Raw genomic sequence first — 20,885 nt, 5'->3', positions numbered from 1 at the left:
TCGAACCAAACTCAAAGCGACGGAGGTGAGAATTCATGGTAGCTAATAAAAATTAAAAATGAAAATAAAAGCAAATAGACAAGCAAAAGAAAATATTTACAATAACCAATAATAAGGCACACAGTTGCAATTCCCCGGCAACGGCGCCATTTTGATGATCTGGATTTTCTATCGGTAAAGAAATTCACAAATATAATCGTGTTGTAAGTATAGTTTCTAAACCAATAGAGAATCCTTTCGTACAAAAGTTTGGTGGTCACAAGTAACAAAACCCAATAAAATTTATAACCGAAGTATTTAAACTTCGGGTCGTCTCTCAAGGAATTGCAGGGAGGTGTATTTATTATTGGTTATGGATTTTTCTGAGAAGATTTTGAGTTTGAGAACAGAAAAATAAATAATTGTAATTTAAAGTAGTGGAAATTAAAAAGAGAATTTATATAATTAATTAAAAAGCCTTGACCAGGGGTGTGATTAATTGGAAGTTCTATCCTTAATGGATTTTCTCAAGTGTAGTGTCAAGAGGTTGTTATTTTCACTTAGTTAACCTTTACTAAATAAAGGAAAGTCAAGTGATTGAGCTAACTCTTATTTGCAAATCCTAGTCCTCGCCCTTGAGAAGGTCTAGCATTAGTAAATATAGAATTAGCCAACAACTTCCAATTTAACTAATCACTTAAGCATTCCACTTCAAGTGTCTCCTCTTAATCAACCCCCATGTCAAGTTGGGAGCCTACTCCATTGACATGGATGCCAATTTCACATACATATTCAAGGGATAGAAAGAAGACATACTAAATGACTAAATAAATACTTGAAGATAATCAAACAAATAATGAGGTAAATAGACTTTGCATTAATAATATCATAAAAGCTTTCCAATTGTAACTCTGAATAAGGATTAAAGATATAAAAGAGTAGGGGACAAGGAAGACAAACCAAATAAGATAAATGGAAATTAAAGGAGTAAGGAAATAGGAAACAAACTAGAATAATAAAGTCTTCAATGGAGGTAGTAATATCCAACTCAACAGCATAAAAGTAGGAATCCTAATTCCTAGAGAGAGGAGAGAGCCTCTCTCTCTAAAAGCTACATCTAAAAACCTAAAATTATGTATATGAAAGTTGTCTATGTTGTCTTTTAATGAATGAATGGATTCCCCCACTTTATAGCCTCTAATCTGTGTTTTCTGGGCCGAAAACTGGGTCAGAAACAGCCCAACGCAACTGAAACCGCATCATTTGGACCTCTGTAGCTTAAGTTATGACTGTTTGAGTGCGAAGAGGTCAGGTTGGACAGCTTAGCAGTTCCTTCAGCTTCTTGTATTCCTTCCACTTTTGCATGCTTCCTTTCCATCCTCTGAGCCATTCCTGCCCTATAAATCCTAAAATCACTTAACACACATATCAGGGCATCGAATAGTAATAAAAGAGGATTAAAATTAGTAATTTAAAGCCCAAAGAAGCATGTTTTCAATCATAGCACAAAATCTAGAAGGAAAAAGTAAAACCATGCAAATAGTATGAATAAGTGGGTAAAGAGTTGATAAAAACCACTCAATTAATTACAAGATAAACCATGAAATAGTAGTTTATCAAGTCACAAGAAGGTGCTTAGTAAAAATGGCCTTGAGAGCATGGTTGATAATCATGTTGAGGATAAGGTTCATAAGCATATGGTGGTGGTACTTGATTATCAAAAAAGGAGTGACCATAGCCTTCGAATTGACATGCACTAGGATGTGAATTATACCTATGAGTATCCGGAGGTTGTTGCCAATAGGAGTGATCAATTCTTTGAGGCTCCTCCCATCTTGAAGTGTTCCTTCCTTGGTACATGTTGTCATTAAAGTCCACATTTCCTACAACATAGTGAGAATCAAACTCATAGCCAAAGTGAGAATTCATAGTGGAACAACAAAATAAAACCAACAAAAACTAGTAAACAAGCAAAAGACAAACCTATTCACACTATTCACATATATACAATAACCAATAACATAACACCATTGCAATTCCCCGGCAACGGCGCCATTTTGATCATTGGATTTTTGACGGTTTAGAATTTCACAATTGAAATCTCATCGAAGTATAGTTTCTAAACCAACAACAATCCTTTCATACAAAAATTTGTTTGTCACAAGTACAAACCCCTAATAATCCTAATAACCGAAGTATTCAAACCTCGGGTCGTCTCTCAAAGGAATTGCAGGGTAGTGTTCTTGTTATTGGTTATGAGTTGTATATTTTGGGGTTTCGGATAAGGGACATGAAAAGTAAATGGCAATGAAAGTAAACTAACAACTAAAAAGGTCTTGGCAAAGGAATGAGAATTAGAAGTCCTATCCTAGTTTTCCTCCTCAATTATGACCACAATTGTCCATTGCTACCACTTAGTTAACCTCTAACCATGGAGGAAAGTCAAGTGGATGAATCAACTTGATTCCACAAGTCCTAGCCAACTCCCAAGGGAAAGACTAGCTTTAGTGGTATCCAAATCAATTAGAAACTTCTAATTATCAATCAACAAAGGAATTAGATAACTCAAGCGTCACTAATTACTCCACCTAGGCCAAGAGGAACAAAATCTACACTAAAATCCAACCAAGCATTTCATCAAACACTTGGAAGGCATAAAATGGAAGCATAGTAAATTGATAACAAAAATAGAATCTAACAACAATTATTGCAAGGAATTAATAACAACAATCAAAAGAAACACAATTATTATGAATTACCTCAAATTGAATTGAAAGAAAATGGAATGAACAAAGGTAGATCTACAACAAAGCCTAGAAACAAAAGAGAAGAAATTATAACAAACAATAGAAGAATGATGAATGTAACAACAAAGAATTGAAGAGTAGGAGTAGATGAAAGCATGAATTAAAACCGAGATATAAGATTATTGACCTAAACCTAATCCTAATCCTAATTTTAATCCTAGAGAGAAGTGAGAGCTTCTCTCTCTAAAACTAACTAAAACTAGACCTCATGTGTATTTTAATCCTGCATGATGAAAAAATGATGCCTTCCCCTTCATTCCTTGGTCTATTTAGCCTTTTCCCGCCAAAAACTCAGCTCCAAATGGGGCCAAAAACCCTCCAAAATCGCCAGGCACGAGTTCTCCTTTAAAAATCACATGCAGCCTTCGGCGCGTACACGTCCCTGGAGTATTTTGCAATACGCGTGTAGGCGCACAGTGCGCGCGCACGTCCATGGGCTTTTCCAAATCTTTGGCTTTTCATGATTTCTCCACTTTGTATGCTTTCCTTTCACTCCTTTGATCCTTTCCTAGCCCCTTTTCAATCTGAAATCACTAGCAAACACATCAAGGCATCTAGTAGAATTAAAGGAAGATTAAAACTATCAATTTAAAGGTCTAAAAAGTATGTTTTCACATCTAAGCACAAGTAAGGAGACAATCACAAAACTATGCTAATTCACTGAATAAATGTGAGGAAAGGTTATCAAAATGCTCTAAATTCAACCCAAGATAAACCCTGCAAATGGGGTTTATCACCTCTACCACAAAGACTCTAATCTCCTCATACCTCGGCTGAACTGATGTTTTGAGAAGTCCCCAACGAAGTCGTGGATTAGCCGTCTAAGATATGTATAATCAAGCTAGTGGTTCATCATTGTCCGATGAAAGACGCACTCTGAACCCATGTAGAATGAGATAACCTTGTTCCAGTTCAATGCATTCATAATGATGAATAGCGAAGATGCATCTTAGAATCGACAATCAAACACGGATTGAAAAGAAACAGTAATACTTTTATTGATCCATAAAACTCAACAGAGCTCCTCCCCTCAATCTAGGAGGTTTAGAAACTCATACTGTTAGAAGATACAATCTGAAAAATGTGTGAAGTGTCTAAGAGCTCCTGAATAGTGTAAGAATTATCAAATAAATACTAGAATAATGACTAAGGATTACATAAGAAAGGTAAAATAGTCTTTTAGTGTCAAAATCCACTTCTAGGGCCCACTTGGTGAGTGTTTGGACTGAGTTTTGATGAGATCCACGTTCTACGAGGCCTCTAGGGTGTTGAACGCTGGTTAGGGGGTCCTTTATGGGCGTTGGACACCGGAATAGGGCAGGAGGCTGGCGTTGGATGCCAGTTTTGGGCCTTCAATTATGAAGCAACGAATGGACTATTATATATTGCTGAATAGCTCTAGATGTTAGCTTTTCATATCCATTGAGAAAGCTCTATTTCGATGTCTGTAGCTCCAGAAAATCTCTTTCAAGTTCAAGGAGGTCAGATCCGGACAACATCTGCAGCACTTTCTCTGCCTCTGAATCAGACTTTTGCTCTAGGTCCTCAATTTCAGCCAGAAAATACCTGAAATTGCATAAAAATACCAAAACATAAAGTAGAATCCAAAAATGTAAATTTTGCACTAAAACCTATGAAAATATAATAAAACTCAAATAAAACATGCTAAAAACTATATGAAAATGATGCCAAAAAGCATATAAAATATCCGCTCATCAGAACGCCAAACTTAAACTGTTGCTTGTCCCCAAGCAACCAAAAATAAAGTAGGATAAAAAGTAGAGTAAGATACAATAATTCTCAGAGTTTCTAATGAAGCTCAGTTTCAATTAGATGAGCGGGACTTAGTAGCTTTTTGCTTCTGAATAGTTTTGGCATCTCACTATTCATTGAAACTCGGAAGTGTTGGCATCCTTAGAAACTTAGAATCTAGATGATATTATTGACTCTCCTAGTTTAGTTCTTTTTTATTCTTGAACACAGCTTTTTAGAGTCTTGGTCGTGACCCTAAGCACTTTGTTTTCCAATATTACCACCGGATACATAAATGCCACAGACACTTAACTGGGTGAACTCTTCTGGATTGTGATTCAGCTTTGCTAGAATCCCCAAATAGAGGTGTCCAGAGTTATTAAGCATAGTCTTTTTGCTTTGGATCACGACTTTAACTACTCAGTCTCGAGCTTTTTACTTGACACCTTCACACCACAAGCATATAGATAGGGACACTTTTCATTTGAAGTGCTTATGCCAAGATTTTATTTTTTTTAGGCCCTCTTAACTATTGATGCTCAAAGCCTTGGATCCTTTTACCCTTGCCTTTTAGTTTAAAGGGTTATTGGCTTTTTGCTCTTGCCTTTTGGTTTAAAGATCTATTGGCTTTTTCTACTTTTTAATTCCTCTTTTTTTCGCATATGTTTTTCTTTTACTGCTTTTTGCTGCTTTTTCTTGCTTCAAGAATCAATTTTAGGATTTTTTAGATCACCAATAATACTTCACTTTTATCCTCATTCTTTCATGAGCCAACATTCTTTAACTCCAACATCAAATATGCACTGTTTATTCATACATTCAAAAAACAAAAGCAATGCCACCACATCAAAATAATTGAACTATTCTTATTATATAACTTGAAATTCATGTATCTCTCAATTTTTTTCAAAAAAAAATTCTTTTAAGTAATGGTGAGAGACATATGGAACATTTTATAACCTTAAGACATAGGTAGAAATGATCATGCAATAAAAACAAGAAAATAAACAATAAAAATATAACAGAAAACAAAAAAATAACATAAGAAAAGGGGATTAAGAGAATGAATCCACCTTAGTGATAGCGGCTACTACTCCTCCTTGAGGATCCAATGTAGTGCTTGATCTCTTCAATGTCATGCCCTTGTCTTTGTTGTTCTTCCCTCATAACCCTTTGATCTTCTCTATTTCATGGAGGATGGTGGAGCGTTCTTGATGCATCTCGGGGATTTCTATTGAGGCGGCTCCACATGCTCTTGCTGTGGTCCATGTGCCAGCTCTCTAACATGCTCATCCTTTTTTTAGTGTTGAGCTTGTCCTCTTCTATGATAATTCCAGCTGAATTGCATAAGTGACAAATGAGATGAGGGATGTGGGGGCAAGTGCCTTTCCCTTCCTCTTCTTTGAGGTGTCTCCAGTCTTTGGTACCATACTTAGGAGTGGTAGAAGTCAAAAAGCAAAGTTTTTACAATACCAAACTTAAGATTTTTGCTCATCCTCTAGCAAATATGAACAATGGAGAATTATGTGGAAGAATAGGGTAGAAAAAGGTGGGGTAGGTAGAAATTTTGTGGAACCTACTAGTCCTAAGAGGCTAGGAAATTCAAATTCCTTGCCCTCCTTATGGGCATTGAACGCCCAGCTTATGCACCATAGCTGGCGTTCAACGCCGGCTTGCCTCCCATTTGTGGCATTGAACGCCCAGGAGGAACCTCTTTCCTGGCGTTCAACGCCAGGTATTCTGCCTTTTTGGGTGTTGAACACCTAGCTTGGCTCCCTGGCTGGCGTTCAATGCCAGCTTGTTGCTCTCTAGAGGGCATTGAACGCCCACTCTGGCTCCTTGTCTGGTGTTCAATGCTAACAAGGTTTCTGCTCCAAGGTGTTCTGTTTCCAGCTCTGACTATTTCTGTTTCTGTTCTAACTACTGCACATGATCACAAACATTAAAAAGCAAGGTAAAACTCTAAAAATAAACTAAAATAAACTCAAATGAAAATAAACAAAAGAGATAAGAACAGAAATACTCTACTCATGGTTGGGTTACCTCCCAACAAGCGCTTTTTTAATGTCATTAGCTTGACGGACAGCTCCTTTCAAGGAGGAAGATAGTCATAGAGGAATAAATCCTTACTCCTTACTGGGAGCTTCCTTCTTGTGCTCTCATGGATTAGCTTAATACGCTCAAGAGACAGGATCTTGCTCACTAAATAAGGTAGGGTTTGACTTGCAGCAATATGCTGGTGTCCCTTAGTGCCAGTTTCCTCTTCCATGGTGAATACCATGATGACATAAGTGAACATTACCATCTTCCATGGTGAAAAGCCTTCAGTATGGATATTTTTGTTTTTCCAGCCCTTAGGCATCTTTCTTTTGGGTCTTCCTCCTTTGTGGATAGTGTACATCCAACACCAAACTTATGTTTGGGCTTAGGAGGGATTGAATTGGTTTCATCTAAGGGAGGAGGCTTGAATGCTGAATCCTTTATGCAAGTGCCGCCCTTGTCAGGGGGTAATGGAGGGTCAAAAACCTTGAACAACATCCAGACCTTATTCAAGGTAATCATTATTTTTTGTGCCTCTTGGATTCCCATCTTATTCATCACAGATGAAGGTATTAGATTTAAACGTAAGCCAAGATCATACAGGGCTTTGTCAAAAGTGAGCTTTCCAGTAGTCCATATGATCTGAAAGCTCCCTGGATCTAGCATCTTCCTTGGCAGCTCATTCTGAATTAGGATACTGTACTTCTCAGTAAGTACCTCTATTTCATCTCCCCTTAGGTCCTTCTTTTCAAAAAGAATGTCTTTTAGACAGGCCGTATAGGGGGTCTTTTTTTCCAATACCTTTGAAACAGAGATATTGACTTGCAACTCCTTAACGGCTGCTGGGAAATGAGCCAACTACTCATCTGCCAGTTCTTTCTGCACGCCAAGAAAAGATAGCTCTTGAGGCTCTTTTACCTCTGCAAGGGGGTACTCTGTGGTAATCACAGGCTCCTCTTGCACACCCAGAGAAGATTCAACTCGAGGTTCCTTCTCCTCTATAGGGGGTGCTCAATGGCATTCTCAGGATCCTCCTGGTTCTTGATTGCCTTTAGTCCCTTAGTAGCAGACTCCTGAGGTTCGGCCTCTTTGGTGAAGACTACTGTCTCACCTTCTTTTAAGGCCTCCTTCCCAAAGAGTATCAGGTTTTCTGTGAGGGCCCTATAAGGATTCACTTCCTCAAACAACTCAGTAAGAGGAATATTAACCTGCTCAGGTGTCCACCGGTCATGAGTGAGAGTGTCGCCTTGAAGGTAATTACAACTCATATCACTAGGAGCATTATAAACCTCAGAAGGGAGTGTGGCTACAGTCTCCATGTCTAGAACTTCTGTCCTAACTAAAGTCTCCTCACAGGAGTATAAGTACTGGTTTTTGGCAGCTATCTCAATGAGCTCATCTACCTCTTCATGTGTCTCTATAAAGTACAGAGGGCCATTTGCAAAGTGATCTACTTTCTTCGTGGCTATCTCAGAGATTGCTTCATAGAAGATCATTGTCTTGCCCCCATCTTGAGAACATATGGGGGAGGGAAAATTCCTGAACATCATTTTGTACCTCTCCCAAGCATCATGGAGAGACTCACTCTCCTTCTGCCTGAAGGTTTGAACATCGGTCACTAGCTTAGTTAATTTCTGTGAGGGAGAGAACCTGTTCAGAAGATTTAAAGTCATTTCTTCAATTTCCCCTCCATTTCTAAGTTCGTAGCCTTCGCAGTTGCTTCATCGATATTACCCACCAAATAAAAGGCTTGCTCGGGAAGACCGTCTAATTCTCCAGAAAGAATCAATTTAAACCCTCTAATTGTTTCTACTAGACCTACATATTTTCCTTTAAATCAAGTAGTAATGTAATGATTCAAGGGGTTCTCACAAACAACAAACATATTTACATATAATTAATTCCAATTTTGTTATGTGGTTTATTTCTCTTTTTTTGGGGGGTTGTATTAATTTTCATTAAAAAAATTTAGAAAAAATTTGATAGAATGGCTTCAACCTTGTCAACCGAGAATGAGAAAATAAAATCTGGATAAATACCAATACCTATTACGGGTATAAGGATAGAAATCGAAATAAATAATTCTCGCGGACCAGAATCAAAAAAATACGAGTTTGGTGTATTAAAAAGCTTGTATCCATAGAACATCTGCCGTAACATGGATAATGAATAAATAGGAGTTAATATAATTCCAATACCTTATCCCAGGTGTTCACACTTCCTCTAAGTTCTATATGCCACCATTTATTTGCTTGATCACTCAGAGCAAATGGGAAGAGTTTTAGTCTGGGGACTTCAGGGTCCACTCCATTGGCCTCTATAGTGTCACAGAACTGTAGGAAGTCAGAGATGAACTTACTAGGGTCTTCCTATGGGTGTCCATGAAACTGGCATTTTTGCCATAACAACAAGACCTGGTCTAGGTTGACCTTAAAGTCATCTGAGTCAATATGAGTGTCAAATGTATAGGAACCCAGAGGTCTCCTAATTCGTGCATTCCTCTTTGGATCCATAGTTACTCCGGTGTCTCTGCATACATAAATAAGAAGAAAGAAGAATGGGAGTCTCTATATCACAGTATATGGAGCTCCTGGTGAGATATCCAAAAGAAGAAAGAAAAATGAAGATAGAGAAAGGAGAAGAAGAATTTCGCTAGAAGAGAGGAAGAATTCGAAAATTAGAAGCAAAATTAGAGACTAGAATTGAAATATTTTTGTTTTTATTTTATTTATTAATCAGATAAAGGTTAATGAATGAAAAAGATTTGAAAATTTAATGATGATTTTTGAAAAAAGAAGAGGGAGAAATAAAGAAGATATTTTCAAAAATAGAAGAGAGAGGAGTTAGTTAGAAAGTTTTGAAAAAGAAGAAAGAGAAAGCAACTAACTAATTAAGAAAGATTTGAAAACAAGATAAGATAGAAGATTAGAAAATATTTGATTTTGAAAATATTTGAAAAAGTCAACAAGATAAGATAAGAATTGAAAAGATTTGAAAAGTTTTTAAAATTAAAATTTAAAAGAAGATAAGATAGAAAAAGTTTCGAATTAAAAAGAAGATAAGTTAGGTAAGAAAGATAAGAAAAGGAAGTTAAGAAAAGATAAGTTTTAATTCGAAAATATTTGAAATCAAAATAAAAAAGATAGTTTCTAATTTAAAAAGTTTTGAAATTTAAATTTTAAAAGAAAGATAAGATAAGAAAGAATCAAATTTTAAAAGAAAAGATTTGAAAAGAGGTTGAAGAAGATAAGATTTGAAATTTGATTTTTGAAAACGATTTGATTTTGAAATTTTAAATTTTAAATTTTAAATTTTAAATTTTGAAATTGAATTTTAAAATTTTGAATTTGAAATAAGATAGGATAAGATTTTGAAAATTGAATTTTAAATTTTTGAATTTTGAATTTGAAACAAGATAAGATAAATATTTAAAAAAGATATGATTTTTGAAAAGATTTGAATTTAAAATTTGAAATTAAGATAAGATAAGATAATGATTTTGAAATTAAAATTTGAAAAACTTGTTGTAATTTTCGAAAATTAATTAGAATAAAGATAGAAAAGATATTTTTTATTTTTTTGAATTTAATGAAGAAAGAGAAAAATAATAAAAAGACACCAAACTTTAAATTTGTAGATCTAAGAACACCAAGTGTGCGAAAATTGTAAAGAAAAACACAAAGAGACACCAAACTTAAAAATTTTAAGATCAAAACAAAAAGAAAAACAAGAACACTTTGAAGATTAAAAAAAACACCAAGAACAAAACTCAAAGGATTCAAAGAAAACAAGAACATGCAAAGGACACCAAACTTAAAAATTTTGAAAACCAAAGACACAATTTTCGAAAATTTAAAAGAAAAGACACAAGAAGACATCAAACTTAAAGATTGACACAAGACTTAAACAAAAGACACTATTTTTGAAAATTTTTTTGGAAAGAGGCTCAAAGAAATTTGAACCAGAACGAGAACACGAACAAAAGACTCAAACCAAAAACAAAGATTAAACAAAGAAAAGAAAAGGTTTTTGAAAAAAAATTTTTGATATTTTTCGAAAGAAGAAGAAAATAAAAGACTCAAACAAAAATTAAAGACAATACCTAATCTAAGCAACAAATAATCTGTTAGTTGTCCAAACTCGAACAATCCCCGACAACAACGCCAAAAACTTGGTGCACGAATTCCCACAGTTCATACAACTGAACTAGCAAGTGCACTGGGTCGTCCAAGTAATACCTAAGCGAGTCAGGGTCGATCCCACGAGGATTGTGGTTTGAAGCAAGCTATGGTTATCTTGTAGATCTTAGTCAGGTGAATAGAAGAAGTAGGTATGTTATTTAAAGCACATAAAATTGGAATAAGATGGAATTACAATGTTTGATTATAACCAGTGATAAGAAGATGGTTAACGCTTGGAGAAGCTTTGTTCTTCTATAGAACTCTGGTTTTACTATCTTCTTCAACTGTGAATGATTTCTTCTATGCCAGGCTGTATGTGATCAACGCCGGTTGAGAGGTTGCCAATGCTCCTCCATATCTGAACCCCAGGGTTAGTGTGGATCCATTCTGATTGTGGGTGAAGCTCCTGCAGTCCATTCTCCTTAATGATCCTACTCAAAATGCCACAGACAAGGTCGAATCTTCCGGATCAGAGAATGCTGCGCCTTTGGGTTCTAGCCTCTACCAAAAAGACTCTAATCTCCCCACACCTCGGCTGAACTGATGTTTCGCGAAGTCCCCAACGAAGTCGTAGATTAGCCGTCTAAGAGATGTATAATCAAGCTACTGGTTCATCATTGTCTGATGAAAGACGCACTCTAAACCCATGTAGAATGAGATAACCTTGTTCCAGTTCAATGCATTCATAATGATGAAGAGCGAAGATACATCTTAGAATCGAGAATCAAACACGGATTGAAAAGAATACTTTTATTGAACCATAAAACTTAGCAGAGCTCCTCCCCTCAACCTAAAATGTTTAGAAACTCATACTGATAGAAGATACAATCTAAAAAACGTGTAAAGTGTCTAAGAGCTCCTGAATAGTGTAAAAATTCTCAAATAAATACTAAACTAATGACTAAGGATTACATAAGAACGGTAAAACAATCTTTTAGTGCCAGAATCCACTTTTAGGACCCACTTGGTGACTGTTTGGGCTGAGCTTTAATGAGATCCATGTGCTAGGAGGCTTCTAGGGTGTTGAACGCTAGCTAGGGGTCCTTTATGGGCGTTGGACGCAGGTCTCTTCTCCTTTGGGTGTTGGACGCCAGAATAGGGCAGGAGGCTGGCGTTGGACGCCAGTTTTGGGCCTTCAATTCTGAAGCAAACTATGGACTATTATATATTTTTGGAAAGCTCTGGATGTTAGCTTCCCATAGTCGTTGAGAACGCTCCATTTGGATGTCTATCCAGAAAATCTCTTTCGAGTGCAAAGAGGTTAGATCTGGACAGCATCTGCAGCACTTTCTCTGCCTCTGAATCAGACTTTTGCTCCAGCTCCTCAATTTCAGCCAGAAAATACCTGAAATTGCATAAAAACACACAAACTCAAAGTAGAATCCAAAAATGTGAATTTTGTACCAAAACCTATGAAAATATAATAAAACTCAAATCAAACATGCTAAAAACTATATGAAAATGATGCCAAAAAGTGTATAAAATATCTGCTCATAACAGCACTACATGTTCTTTGATACATCAAGAAATCTCCTTCTAAGGGTCTTTTCTTCTCTTCAAATAATGATCTCAAATTACCTGGTTATGTTGATTCGGATTGGACAACTTGTTCCGATACTCGTTGATCAATAACTGGGTATTGTTTTTCCTAGATTCTTCATTAGTGTCTTGGAAGAGTAAGAAGCAAACAATTGTAGCATGTTCTTCCTCAGAAGCTAAATATCGTGCCATGGCACAAGCAACTCGGGAAGGTCAATGGCTTCTTTATCTTCTTAATGACTACCATGTATCTCATCCTCAGCCAATCAATCTCTATTGTGACAATCAATCTGCGCTGTATATTGCAGCTAATCCGATCTTTCATGAAAGAACTAAACACATTGAATTAGATTGTCACATTGTTCGTGAAAAGTCTCAAACAGGGGTGCTGAAATTGCTACCTATTAAATCAGCTCATCTAACGGATGATTTACTTACTAAAGCATTATCAGTGGGTGTCTTTGAACCTTTACTTTTTAAGTTGGGCATGCTTGACTTACACGCCCCACTTGAAGGAGGATATTCTGTGGATGATAAGAAGTTAAAGGTTTCAACAAGTCTTAATTTAAGGGAGGATGATAATAATGTTGCCGAACTTACAACTAATTCAATCAGTTTCAACTTGAGGAAGGATGTTAGAGATGATATTAAGCTAGTATCTAATGGCTCAAAAAAGCGAGCTGTAACTTATTATGGTTGAATAATTTTTTGATAGTATTTATTTTTGTAACTTTAGTTAGAATGATAGAAAAGTTTTTTTGGTTAGATGTTAAAGCTAGCAATAGTAATTACCTCATAACCATAGTTAATTTATTTACCATATTGAGTTAGTTTTTAGTAAGGTTAGTTTTCTAATAGCTATAAATAGTGGATAACATTATGTACTCTCATGTACTCTATGGTTTTTCTTTCAATTTTAGGTTTTGCATTTGTTCATATGGCAAATTTACTTTCTCTGAGTCTTCTTCTTCCACTTCAATCTTATTTTCTTCAATAAAATCATATCTAGATCACAATTTTATCACATTGCAATGTCCACCATTTTTACCACCACAAAGTGTAGATGTAATTTTTCTTCACTTTCACTTTGTTTTGTAGCCCACCAAAGAAGCAATTTAGTTGAAGAAAGTCTCGAAAAGTTGAACGTCCACTAACAATAAAAACAAAGATGAGCAACGATGTCATTTTGGTTGAAGATGAAATAGAAATTAGTAGAGGTGACAAAAGGAAAAAAGATGATTGAGGTGACAAAAGGTGGTGAGGCAGTACAGTAGAATTGTAGTGTTATGGTGAGATTAAGGGGTAGGCAGAACAATGTTAGGGTGGGGTAAGGTGTTAGTGGCTGATAGTGGAATGAGGTGGTGGTGAAGAGTTAGAGATTGAAAATTTGGGATTTTATTAGATTAGGAGGAACAATTTGAGAATTTTAGATGGTTTTTTAAGATTTAAATAATTTTATCAACTATAACTTTTCTTTTATAAGTCCAAAATCGATTATTTTTTATTTGTTTGTATTTTTTTTTCATTTTCTACAATAATTTTTAATCTGCTATGCGAACTACTATTTCTACTTATTTTCACAAGTAGAAGTAGTAGTTTTTTTTTAACAATTTTTTTTTGTCCAAGCTGATATACACTCACTTTTTTCTTTGTTTTGCGTGATAAAAAAGTTTAAACACATGGCACCTTAATTCATCTCCATTGAAATACAATTCAACTAGATATTCTTTAAAAGTGTTATTTTATTCAGTCTTTTATTACATTAATTTTAAAAAAATTAAAATAAACACATTTAAATAGATTTAATGTCTTTTAAAATTAAATACACATCCAAAAAATAAATTAAATAAAACTGAAATTTAAATTTTCAATTTTAAAATCTTCATTTCAGTTTTAAAATTTTTAATTATTAACAAAATTCCAATTTAAATACACACCCAAAAATTAAATTAAGCAAAATTAAAATTCAAAATTTCAATTTTTAAATTCTCAAATAAGTCTTAAAGCTTTTAGTTACTAACACATCCTAATTTAAATACACATCCAAAAATCAAATTAAGTAAAATTAAAATTCAAAATTTCAATTTTAAAATTCCCAGAATAAGTTATAAATCTTTTAATTATTAACATATTCTAAACAAAACCCTAAAAAAAAATTAGATTTCAGCAGCAAAGTCGATACTGCCATAAAATCACAAAGCTTCACATTGTCCGTGGCATTTTTCCTCTGTGCCGCCTTCCTCCTCGGCGTTCATCCCCGTCGCCATTGCATCCTCATCGTTGCCATTTGTTTGCATCACCAATTCCTCCACACCGCCTTCTTCTTCAGCGCTCATCCTTATCGCTGTTGCGTCCTCTTCGTCGCCATTCGCCATTCGTCCGTATCCCCACATCCTCCCCGTGGCCATTCCTCCGCGTCACCAATTCTTCCCCGCTGGAAACGCGTCTCAGGCATTTGGATGTGTCAGTGTTCATAGATTTTTCTTTATGCATTTTCTGTCATCATTGTTTTTTCTATTATTCTCTACAAGATTTTTTTTTCATTGTGAACAATAATGAAATAAAATGGCCTGAAGAGATTTCCATATATATTGTAATGTTAATTTATTTTTCATGTGCAAATTCTGAATTTTGGATGTGTTTATGTTGTTCAATGAATTTTGGATGTGTTTATGAAAGAATAATGGCATTCTAGTTTGTGTCCCCAATTTGTGTAGGTAATCATTGAGATACTGATGCTTGTTTATCATTATTCTTTATTTATTTGTTTGTATCAAAGATTAATTTTCTAATATTGTTTGTTAATCACAAAGGAGCTTTAATATTTTAGTATTGCCTAGTTGTTCTATTTTTATACTTGTATTAAGGATTTATTCGTTTTTTATTGGTGATTTTTGCTGCCTATAAATTATTTGGTGTACAATCTTGTGATTTTGGTTGTGTAATCATATAATTTTGGATTTGTAATCTTATAAATTTGGATTATAAACAGATCATATAGATATGAATTTCAGATGTGTTGATGAAAAATTAGCGTCCAATATTATCATTTTAAATGTGTAAACAAATTATTTGGATGTTTATTTGAGTCTAGTTTCTTGTATCTAACATACAGCCTACACCCAAAAATGCAAATAAAAAAAATTACTTGTGCTAGTCCACAAAATGGTAGTGTTTAAATAGATAGTGAAAAATTTAACTAATAATAAAATAAGGTATTAAATTTTATTTCTCTTCTGAGTTTTAGATGTGTTTTTGTTGTTTGCTCAATTTTGGATGTGTCCAGGAAACAATAATGGCATTATAATGTGTGTCCCAATTTTAGATTTGATATTGATGTTTGTTTATTATTGTTCTAATAAAGCGTTATTACTCTACTTTCTTTTTATTAGCTATTTAATATTGAGCCTTTAGTTCGATATCGCGTTTTAGTTTTAAATCGTTAGGGCAAAAAACAGGGCAAGAAAATGAAAATTTCTTCCCACTTTGTTTAGCTAAATGAATGGCTCGGTGAGAGCTTCGTCTGGTCACAAACGACATGTAAATCAGAGCACCGTAGCTCAAGATATAGGCAAACTTGGGTGTGTTATGAGCTGATTCGGGTTTCACTATCTTCTTCAAACTTGGGTGTTTTATGAGCTGAATGGGTTCTCTAATTGGGTATTTATATGTTGGGTTTAGGTTCAACTTGGGTCTGGTCCAACCATTTAAAGTTTTTGATTCGTTTGGTCCAACTTTAGGCCAAAACCTTTAAAATTAGTGTCCAGTTTTCAATTCTAAATGTTTTCTAAACTTTTCTGCAGTTTTTATTATTCTTATACACTACTGGACAGACTTAAGTTGATACTACCAGTTAATTTACTAGTACACGTTTTTACGCAATTTTTTGCAAAAAATTATATTTTTCAACTCGAAAAAATCTTCTAAATTCAAATCTCACCTTTAAATTTTTAAATTAAGATGTCTAAATTTTCGAACCTATTCTGAACAATTAATTTATTATTTTATTTTAATTAAACAGTTAATAACTTTTGGTTTTTACACAACTTCGCAAGGGGAACTAATCCTAGTTCAACAATAACCAAATGCATAAAAAATTTCTTTTGACTTTTTCAATGTATCTCTCTTGCCTCTTTTTTCTCATGGCTTTTTTCATTTTTCACCTCACCGTATTTATCTTTTTCTCAATTACAGAAAGATAAATATTAGATAGTCATAATACTAAAATTTCAAATCTAGCACAAAATTGAAGGAAAATATTTCAGCTCAAGTATAAAAGATGATGCTCTAGTGTCACTCCATTTTTCTTATCTTTAAATATTGTTGAGAGTTCAACTTTATAATATGAAACTTATTCTTCAAATTCCATCACTACCTCTCCAATTTTCTTGTTGATTCTACCCGTTGTAACTGTCTTCTTTGACATACAATACTTTTTTATTATGCTCCACTACCTCTACTATTCTTAGAGTTGCTCTATTGTTATCTCTGTTGTTCTTGCATTTTGTTTTTGTCCTACCAATCTCTGAATTTTGATTCTCTGTCTTTGGAGTTGCTGTCTTCCTTGACATGCATAATTCTTTCATTTTGCACTATTATAACTGTTGTCCATTATTCTGCAATTTTTGTTTTGCTTAATTAAACTCTGTTAGTGATTTTCTGCAGTTTGATTCTTATCCGTCTTTGTATTTTTGTTGTCTTTATTTCTTTTCTAACGTTGCCAACTGTTCTATTTATTTTTTCCTTTTTAGTCAACTATGATTTTCTGAACCCTTTCTCTTAACTTCGTAAAATTTATATATTGCTAATTATTATATGTGGGTTAAAATTTGGTATAAACAATGTGGGCTAAAACTTGCTAATTATTTATTTAGTTTTGGGCCTGCAACACTCACAAATCCATTAGCACAAATTTAAGTTTTTAACCCAACAAAAATATTTGTCATTATATCTTAATATCAAAATCAATTCTAACTCAACAAAAAGTCAATGTCTCATAGGTGTTGAAAGATACAAATGTATCTCGCAACTATATATACAACTTTAAAGCTTTATCAGCGTCACTGTAAACAATTATTTTCGTAGACAATAATATTGCTAGTATTTTTGTCTATAAACTTTGTAGAACAATACTTATTTATTATTCAAATATTTTTATTGATATAAAATATAAATTTAATCTGACACTTATATTTAATTATTTATGCCACAAAATATAACTATCTTACATGATCATCACTCCTAATAGCGTGAATATTAGTCCAAAAAGTGAATGTGAATGGAAAACTTTGTAACTTTACACGTGCATCAAAATTATACCTTCCTTAGTAAGGCCAAGCTCTAACTTTTGAAATTCCAAAGTTTTCTACCGCTTTCATCATCATTTCATTCTTTTCTGTTATAAAACTTTGTCCCTGTTTTTTGTAGTCAACAACTGGAGTGAGTAGTAGGAGTGGAGCCACAGAACAACTTATATCCCTTAGCTTGAATTTTGTTAGATCCTTAATTAGGAACTACAATAAAAATGGAGAACGAGGTTGTTCTGTTGGATACATGGCCAAGCATGTTTGGTATGAGGGCTAGGATTGCATTGGCTGAAAAGGGTGCCAATTATGAGTACAAGGAGCAAGATCTTTGGAGCAAGAGTTGTTTGCTTCTTCAGGTGAATCCAATTCACAAGAAGGTTCCAGTTCTGATCATAATGGTAGATCAATATGTGAATCTGCAATTATAGTTCAGTACATTGATGAGATTTGGAATGACAAATTTCCAATCATGCCCTCGGATCCTTATGAGAGAGCTCAGGTCAGATTTTGGGTTGACTTCATTGACCAAAAGGTACTTGCTTTCACTTGTTTTGACATATGTGATTTCCATTAATTTAAGAGAAAGATTATAATCTTCTTATCTATCATTCAGTATTCTTTTATACTACATTCTTTGGGTGTGACGCTTCCTTAAATCCTGCCTTAACACAAGATGCTTGTGTACCGGGCTGCATCTTTAATTTCTTCAGATATAGGAGAGATTTGATTTTCTTCCTTGATTATCTACTTGTCTTGAAATTTTATTTCTAGAGTAGAAAGGTCTACTTTACATTGTTGATAAAATTAACAAACATTTTTTAATTGCAATCTCTTAGATTATTTTTTTTCAAAAAATTGCTATACACTCCAAATCAGGCAGTACAAAAAAATTGACAGCTCATTTATTTTCTGCAATTTAATTAATTTTTAATATTTGAATTTAACATTTTTTGTTGCATGATAATTGATAAATAGACTTTTCCATATTGGATATCTTTATCAATGCAGTATAATAATACGTGGATGAAACTATGGCTCTCGGAAGGAGAAGAACATGAAACATGTAAGAAGGAGTTGATCTCTAATTTGAAGCAACTAGAGGATATTTTGGGAGAAAAAGCATTTTATGGCGGTGACACTTTTGGGTTTCTTGATATTTGTCTCATCACATTTTATAGCTGGTTTTATACCTTTGAGAATTACGGCAATTTCAAAATGGAAGCAGAGTGTCCTAAATTGATGGCTTGGGCCAAAAGGTGCATGCAGAGAGACACTGTTTCTAAGTCACTTGTTGATGATAAGAAGGTGTATGATTATGTTGTACAAGCCATAAAGAATGCCTTTGGAAAATAGAAGCACACTTCTATTTTGTATAATGTTATTGAAAGGTGTTTGTGCAATAATTATGCATTTTGTATTTGATTGGAATACAAAATGCTTGTTAGAGAATCATTAGCATCAATTAGGATCAATTAGTATCGTCTATATTTATATAGTATATCTGTATATTAATTATAGGATTCTATGCCTTTATTACTCTGATTCATTTAGCAGCTATAAATACCTCTTGTATATTGTACTTTCGATCACAACTCAATAATACACTTTTCATATTATTCTCTCAGTCTCTTGTTTCTAACATGGTATCAAGAGCTTAGGTCTTTTTTTTTCCGATGAATATTAGTTCATAGCCCCTTTGTTTTTCCTTGTCGGCAGTGTTCTTTGGCCTCCTTTTTCGTTCTCTTTTTGACGCTTTGGTTCGTCACCCCCATAACCATCTTGTTCGTCTTGTCGCCGTGATTCCAACGAAACCAGAACCGTCGCCATCCGCCTCCGAACGCACCTCCACGCGCCGCCGAAAGTCGCTGCCACGACCAGTTTGATCTTCCCTCCCGCTGCCACTCATGCCTCTTTGATCGCAATTTTCGAGCTGTTTCCGACGCTTTGGTTTGTCACCTCCAGTATCATCGTGTTCTTCTCTCCGTCAGCTTTCCAACGCCGCCGAGATCGCCGCCAAAGACCACCGCACGCGCCTCCACGCGCCGTCAGAACATCGCTGTCCACCACCATTTTTTTCATCCAGAAGCTTCAGCAGCCGTTGGATCTTCGTTCAGATCGGACGTCCCTGGAGCGTCCACGTGTCACCCGGTAAGCTGGTTGGCAACCCTGACCCGTGACGACCCGACCCGACCCTGCCTTGACCCGTGTGCCACCTGTGCGCCAGCGTGCCCCCCTTCCGCCTATCCGGTGCTGCCACGTGTCGTCGCTCGCTGACGTGGCGCTGACGCATCGCTGACGTGGCGCTGACAAGTCATCTCTTACTCTTCCTGATACTTACTACATTCCCAAATTAAACTTCAATCTTATTTCTGTTGGTCAACTTGTTGATCTGGGTTTTGAAGTCACCTTTTCTGTTTCTGGTTGTCGTGTACAGGATCCTCGGACGGGACAGATCATCGGGACTGGACGTAAGGTCGGAAGGTTGTTTGAACTCGATAGTCTTCATATTCCTCCTGTACCAAATCTCTGTGCTGCTTCTTCTCCCTCTAGTGTTTCATGAACGCACCAAACACATTGAGATTGATTGTCACTTTGTTCGACAACGTATCCTTATTGATGCTGTTCGTCTCATTGCCGTTGGGACACTGGATCAGACTGCTGATATCTTCACGAAAGCTCATCACCCGACTCGCTTTCGGACTTTGTTATCCAAACTCAAGTTGGTATCCTTAGCTCCCACTTGAGTTTGAGGGGGGATGTTAGAGAATCATTAGCATCAATTAGGATCAATTAGTATCGTCTATATTTATATAGTATATCTGTATATTAATTATAGAATTCTATGCCTTTATTACTCTGATTCATTTAGCAGCTATAAATACCTCTTGTATATTGTACTTTCGATCACAACTCAATAATACACTTTTCATATTATTCTCTCAGTCTCTTGTTTCTAACAATACTTATATAGTATTTGCTTTGTAATATTTCACTTGCTTTACTTATTATCATTTCAGCTTTTCTAATCTGTTTGGGCCAATCTAGACGACAATATCACCATGCTAATAATACCTTGTTACATTCTAGTGAGTGGTTGTGAATGTGTTGTGTTATGTTGTTGAGATGGAATCATTTCTATCCAAGAATTTCACACTAATTAATGATAAACACAAATTAAAAAAAATTATAATCCAACTGAGGGCGAAAAAAATAAAAATGGTGTAAAGAAACTAAAGAATAACACAGCCACAGCTTTATAATTTTTTTTTATTTTATGGATG

At 34.9% G+C, this 20,885-nt stretch overlaps 1 pseudogene; it reads left to right on the top strand.

The window, feature by feature from the left end:
* On the top strand, positions 17,577-19,044 carry LOC107611874 (annotated as a pseudogene).

This window comes from Arachis ipaensis, chromosome B08 (assembly GCF_000816755.2).
Source record: "Arachis ipaensis cultivar K30076 chromosome B08, Araip1.1, whole genome shotgun sequence".
Taxonomy (NCBI): Eukaryota; Viridiplantae; Streptophyta; class Magnoliopsida; order Fabales; family Fabaceae; genus Arachis; species Arachis ipaensis.
The sequence above is the reverse complement of the archived record's forward strand: the minus strand, read 5'-3'. Positions and strand labels throughout refer to the sequence as shown.